Genomic DNA, 7,929 nt, shown 5'->3' on the forward strand with positions numbered 1-7,929 from the left:
TTCTCTTCTCATTCTTTATTCCTACGAGATGCAGTCACGCGTTCGACAAAATTCTAAAGATATATTATACATATATATATATATATATATATATATAAATATATAAATATATGATCTGTCATGCACGTGTAACACAAAGAAATACACGTATATAAACACAGACATACACACACATATATATATAAAAGATCATACTATTTTATTAATAACTTACGTTTGTATTCTCCTCTACGTTCCACGAGACGATCTATTCCCTGGGTACATGTACAATACATACACACCAGCGTGGATCCTTTCTATGGAATCCACTCGACGAATCGAGTCACTGCACTAACCGAGTCTCTCTCTCTCTTTCTCTCTCTTTCTCTTTTCCTTTTTTTTTTCTTTCTTGTATTCCGTCGTCAGAGAGAAAAATTCAAGGTTGTTTGGTGTAAACGATAAAAGGACCTCGAGGTTGTTTCACGGATACACCCTTTTGGTATCGATCAAGGTAAACGTAAAACGAATATAATGCAAGCTTACACCGAGAAACGATGAAATGAAAGTCTTGGAAGTAATACGAAGAAAATATAATGAAAACTATGTAAATGAAATGTGAAATAATTGGAATCACGTTTCCAAATAAATATAAATAATTATAAGATATTGATAATAATAATAAGAATAAAAAAGAAAGAAAATGTGTAATAAAAAGAAGGGGGCTTTTGAATAAATTCAGGGTCACGGAGCTCCTTTTCTCCGGCCCACCGTTTCGAGACTGAAGAGCTCACTACTAACTCTCTCTTTGAGTCCAGGTGAACGGCGGCGTGAGTTAACCTACCTAAGAGGGAGCCTTACTTCTTCTCTCCTTCATCAAGGAAACGAGAAAGAGATGGAAAATAAAGAAATAATAAGAAAGAAAGAGACGGGTTAGAAGGGAAAAAGGAAAGAGCCGTGAACGTAGGCGAGCATAAAAGGTGGAGAAGACGGTATAGTTCGGTTATACTCGTCTCTTGGCCGAAGATTACCGAGACGCACTTAGGCTTTCGATTTCCAATGAGATCTTACCTGAAGAAGAAGAAGAAGAAGAAGAATGAATATAACACCGATAATAGTCTTATGTTAGCGGATGTGCTAGATGAAGTGTTCAATTCTGATATTTTTTATAAGTCTTCTCTCTCGGATATAGCTTTTTTCATTTATATTTATTAATATGGAATAAGCGAATAATCCATTGTAACTAATGGAATATCTTCTATAAGATAGATACCAAGATTTGTTTATTTTGGGTTATATTTTTTTTGTTTATTATTCTAATTAATTGGACAGTTATAAATTGGATATTATTTTATAAATCTTTGTATCAATTTTTTTTTCTATTTATTAATATGGAATAAGCGAATAACGAATTATAACTAATGGAATATCTTTTTATAGATATAGATACAAAGATTTGTTTATCTTGGGTATATTTTTTTTGTTTATTATTCTAATTAATTGGACGGTTATAAATCGAATATTATTTTATAAATCTTCGCATCAAATTTTCTTTTATATTTATTAATATGGAATAAGTGAATAATCAATTGTAACTAATGGAATATCTTTTATAAGATAGATACAAAGATTTGTTTATCTTGGGTTACATTTTTTTGTTTATTATTCTAATTAATTGGACGGTAATAAATCGGTTACTAACTAGGATTACTTTTTTAATTTAATCTAATTAATTTTTCTATCGGTAATTTTGTAATGTTTCATCCAAATTCGTGTGATATCAAGCAAGAAAGAATAAAAATAATTGATCAAGAATAAGCGAGACGTGAACGTAGTCGTTCGGGGCCGAACTGCCGGAAAACTCGGTTTCAATGGCGATTTGCTCTCGCGCACGCTAGAAAAGATTCGTGTTATTAACAATAGAATAGAGGGTATATAGCTTGGTTTCTTCGAGAGTGTCTTATTTGACAAAAGAAAGGAAACGAAAGAGAAATATAAAGATAAAAAAAGATCAAGAGAAGAGAGACGGAAACAGTTCTTTATATTGCATGAAAGAAGGTGCACGATCTCTTAGAAATCACGATCTCTCGCCCATCAAATTATAGTATTCTTAGATACTGTAGATGATAATTTAACGTTTATTTAAAACCAAAAAAAGAACAGAAAAAAAAAACAAAAACAAAAACTAAAAAAATTCTAAGCTTTGTACAAAAAGAAAAACGCATCATAATAGGATGAATGTTCGATTAGAATAGAATAATAATCATGAATAACATCTGATTACGTAAAGTTCCGTGAATAGCAACTTAACATCAATGGTCCGTATTGTAAAGAAATAAATAAAAATTTTAAGGATAGAAAATTAATAGAAAAGAGAGAGAGAGAGGGATAATTCGTTATCAAAATGAATTTGGTTAGAAACGATTTTCTAGAAACTAAACGCGTTCACTTTTATAAGATCTTATAGTTAGTTGATCATAAGTAGGCGTACAAGTTTTAGAGACATCAATGCACGAACAAGAAAGGTCGTTGAGCGAGATCGTTGCAGTTGTTGTTCTATATTACTCTTGGTACATCGATGGCTAGTGGATTTCTTTTTCTTGGTAAAACTTGAATGAAAGCCGTAATTGGACCGGAGATGTGCCACGAAACGATTTTGTTTAATAAGGTATACAATCTTAATGCTCTCTCTCTCTCTCTCTCTTTATCTCTCTCTAATCTTACCTAACAAGAAGAGAAAGATAGGGGAAGAAATAGATGATTGGAAATATGTATTATATTTATTTTGAAAATTAAAGATCAAATTAATCAAGAATTAATTTAATATTCGAAATAAAATGATCGGAAAATTAGGAAATTTCACGTAATATTTAATTACGAAGATTATTAAATTAAATTAAGTATTCCGTAATTAGTAATTAGTAATTAAATTATTTCATGTAGTATTAAATTACGAAGATTATTAAATTAAATTAAGTATTCCGTAATTAGTAATTAGTAATTAAATTATTTCATGTAGTATTAAATTACGAAGATTATTAAATTAAATTAAGTATTCCGTAATTAGTAATTAGTAATTAAATTATTTCATGTAGTATTAAATTACGAAGATTATTAAATTAAATTAAGTATTCCGTAATTAGTAATTAGTAATTAAATTATTTCATGTAGTATTAAATTACGAAGATTATTAAATTATTATATAGAAGTAATATTAAATAGGTATCATCGAATATTGTTTAAGAAACGTCAAAACTAACAACATTCTAGATGATAAATCAATAATATTAGAACAAAAAGAAAATGATCGGAAAGTTAGAGAAAGTTTCTCGCAATATTTATAATTATACAAAATTTATCATTACTTTTTATAGTTTACATTTTATACGGCATTTATTTTCGGGTTACAAAGGTATAAACATTTTGTTCATATCTAAGAAAGTTAATAAGTAAAAGTTTTACTTACATTAGAGATTAATTAATAAGTGAAATTAGTTTCAAGTTGATTTATGTCTAAATATTGTCAAATTGCAGTAATAATATACAGTTAAATTATATCTATATTACTGTGCTTACATATCTCAAATCACAATTACACACAAATTTGATTATTTATTAATATATTACAATATATTTATTTACACGATTTAACAGTTACATTTAAATCATGRTAATATAATAAAATAAATAAGTATCATCGAGTATATTGTTAGTATTATTATATATTATATTATAATGTTAGTTTATCTCAAATTACAAATAAACACAAATTTGATTATTTATTAATATATTACGATATATTTATTTACACGATTTAACAGTTACATTTAAATCATAATAATATAATAAAATAAATAAGTATCATCGAATATATTGTTAGTATTATTATATATTATATTATAATGTTAGTTTATCTCAAATCACAATTAAACACAAATTTGATTAATTATTAATATATTACGATATATATAATATACACGTTTTAACAGTTACATTTAAATCATGATAATATAATAAAATAAATAAGTATCATCGAGTATATTGTTAGTAAAATTAAACGTAAAGAAATGAAACGACTAAACGTATGGTTAACCGATAAAATGCATTGATGTCTAACTAAGCACATTCCGTTAGCATCTTATCGGGTCTGTTGCTCTTGGGAGGCGTTCAACCCGGCAACTCGTTCGTCGCACGCGAGAACCTTCATTGCAGAAGAAGACGAAGGAAAGAAGGAAAGAAAGAAAGAGACTCTTCTGTGTTACGTTGGGTTCATAAATAAAACGGAACTATCATCCTTAGCTTGCTCACCAAGCCAGAAAATCTCGAAACCGCGATATTACGCCGACGCAGTGTTGTTGCAATCAGAATTGGTTTCGCTAAACTTCGTGAAAAGATACTTCAACGTTTATCACGAACTTAACTTTTGTCTTTTCCATTTTACCGTAAGTGATATCGTTAATACATACAGTTACGTATATATGCATTACGTGTCTACGTATGCACATTATGCTAATGATCTCTTTGACTCGACCTATTTTTAAGTGAAAAGCTCTTTAATGCAATTAATTAGTAAGTAGAAAAGGAACATTCGATTCTTATGCGATCTTCATATCATCAAACAGTACTTTTTTTTTTTTTATCTATATAACTAACAGAATTTGTGTATAATGACGTATCTAATTGTATCCACAATTGTATATTATTAAATAATTTTTAATTCTTTTTATTATATTAAAATAATTATTTGTTAAAATTTATATATTCGATAGTTACGTACAATGAATATTATATATTTCGCGTAATTGTAATCGCGTTTAAAACAATAATTAGTCATTGTGAGTCATATCTGATGATAGATAAGATTCTGAATCATTGATTGATACGTTAGTATTAAAAATAGTTTTCGATGAAGAATTTCGAATTTTAATTCTTTTATAAGTGTCCTTGAGAGTACTACTTGCCCAATTTCATAAAGAAGGAACTAGCACCTACTTATACTTTACCAAATACCGAACACGTAGCACCATTTGGTTACCATACTTTCGCGACTTTCTTTCGTCCGAAGGTACACCAGAGAACAAGATAATCGGGTTCCTAAAGTAGTCGTTTCTAAGTAAACGATAAAAACGTGACTTTCAGGTGTTTTAGAATGACATTAGTCACGAAGATATAGCATTCAAAGTATTTTGTGACTAATATTATTTTTGCAGTTCTTGTTGAAAACAAATTACGAGAAAGAAAACTAAAAAAGCTATGGAAAATAATAAAAAAAATAAAAAAAAAAAAGAAGAAGAAAGAAAATTAATTAATTATGAAATTTTGCAAACGTGATTACATTTAATTTAATTCTTGTTTTTTACGTATATGTAAATTATTGTGAAATGAATAAAAAAAGAAATAAGAAATCGTGTTAACGATGACAAAGACGATTAAGTATTATACAATAACGATTAGGCAAAGTTTTGGCAGGGCATCGACCTGGATGAACCGTTCGAAGGCATTCGTCCAAAGAACGCGACGAATACAGGTGTATATGTGTCTTACCGTAATATGTATCGGAATTACGTGCAACGGCGTAGAATGATCTTTTTTTTATGAAAGAATTAACTTTGTTTATCAATTGCAATCAATTCACACACAATCAGACATTTCGTTTTTACGAGAATTTTCTTATTTCGTATACGACGTATATTTCGTATATACATATAAGGATAATTTGAGAATAATTTCACAATTTATATTTAACGTAATATATTATTTTCTAGGTTGAGTTATGTCTCTTTCGTGTCATGCATTTCTCTCATGCTTAAATGTATAATGACGTATTAGAGACAACATTTGACACGGTGAAATTAACTGTCGATTCATTTGACACAAATATTTTTTGTTTTTTTTTTTATTTTGTTTTACATTTAATATAAACGTGATATTATACTCTGTGTGTGTATGTGTGTGAAATTTATGGTATACTTTATATTGGGTGTAACTATAATTATTCTATATATGATAAAAAAAAGATAGGGAAATAGAGACAAAGTTGTGCTTATAAATATAATCATTTAATATATAATTAAATAATTAATATAAATTATATTGGATTAATTATTCAAACAAATATTAATCATTGGATATAAACTAACTAATTTGCTTAGAAAAAAAAGATGAAATATAAGACAGGACGCATAAGTTAGCGACTTTAAAAAACTACACATCATTACGAATAAACATATAATATATTTAAATATATATAAATAGTTGTTTACTTTTCGATCTCGTATGCCAAGTAGAAAATAATTAAATTTAATTAGCCAAGGCATAAATACAATATCATTATGTATGATAATGAATAAAAAATTAATTTCAAAATTACCATTTATATAATAACAACACTAACAACAACGAACATTTTGTTGTCAGTAATATGAAGAAAAAAAGATTTCATTAATTGCAATGTAATTTCTAATTTAATCAAAAACATTGTTTTTTCCTCTTTTTCTTTTTTTTTGTTAAACTTATGAAAAGATTGAATTGAAAGTTATTCTGTTTAGAGTAACACTTCGTGTACCACGCCAGTGAGTAAGAACGTGCAACATGCAACAAGTACCACCAACCACCACCACCACCACCTCCTCCTCTTCCTCCTCCTTCTCTGGTTCGTTTTCCTCTCTATCACTCCTTCTTACCGTGTCCTACAAAACTCGAAGCGAATTAACGGCTGAGGTATTTACATCGTCCTCTTTTACCTCCCGTGTACACGCGTTTCGTAAGTATGTATACGTGTATACATATATATTTATGTGTGTGTGTATATATACCTACGTACGTGCCAAGTTTTACACCGTGGAATGCGAAAAGTCCGGTGCGTTGGTAAAACCGGCGATTTAAAAAGTACCCATCGTCCTTGCTTACCTTTTCTCACTATCCTTCAAAGGACGCTTGGAATTTTGCTGCTTTTTTTTCTTCTTTTTTTTTTTATTTATTTCTTTTTATTTCTTCACGGCTTTTTTGTTCCTTTTTCGTTTTCCATTTCTAATCGTCGTATTAATTTATTTTTGCATATATTGCGAATATGATTTATTCGTTAAAACGAACATTTAAGTAAAGGAAGGAGAAAAGAAGTGGAGGTAAAGAAAAAGTAAGGAAAATTTACAAAAAGAATAAAAAACCGTGCAAATGGTAGGAACGTAGGTGTGGCATAAGATATATATAAAGAATGTTGCAGCTGACTCTAATCAAGGAACGCGAGGAATGGGCACATAGTTCAGTCAATGCTACCTAACTGTAAACGTACTGAATCCAGTTAATCATACGTAGTATGACGTTCAAAAATAGTTTTTCTTAGTCTTTTTTAGATATCGAGTAACAGTGATTCTATAAAGATAATATATATATAACAAAGTTAATTAGAAATGATTTTTATAAAATCATCTTCTTTATGATATTTCTTCACGATTGGTATTTTTTTAGCACGTACAAAATATATATATAATAGTTTGAGAAAATCAAGATAATATGAATATTAATTTATTTAATTGTATATAATTCTAACATAATTTCGTATAAAAAAAAAAACGTTTAAATTTAATACTAAACTTACGCGGACAGTTTATATATATTTATTTATATTATAACATTCTTAAACAAAGTTTATAATTTGTACAATTTAATATATAATAATATTGCATTATTTATATATATATATAATTTAATAACGAATTGTATAATAAATAGAACAGTAATTATAATTATAATAATCATAAAGTAATAAAACATTGAAACCTATAACATTCGATCAATCACGATGTTCATATATATATGTATAAAATACAATTTTATTGTACATTATAAAAGTATAGTAAAAATGAAAGATGACGTGATTTTAAGTGACTACGCGTTGTCCTAGTATGCAAATTTAATCGAGTCAAGTTCTATGATAGAAAAATTCACCATCAA

Source organism: Polistes canadensis, unplaced genomic scaffold (assembly GCF_001313835.1).
Source record: "Polistes canadensis isolate GaletaPanama2010 unplaced genomic scaffold, ASM131383v1 scaffold_17, whole genome shotgun sequence".
Classification (NCBI taxonomy): Eukaryota; Metazoa; Arthropoda; class Insecta; order Hymenoptera; family Vespidae; genus Polistes; species Polistes canadensis.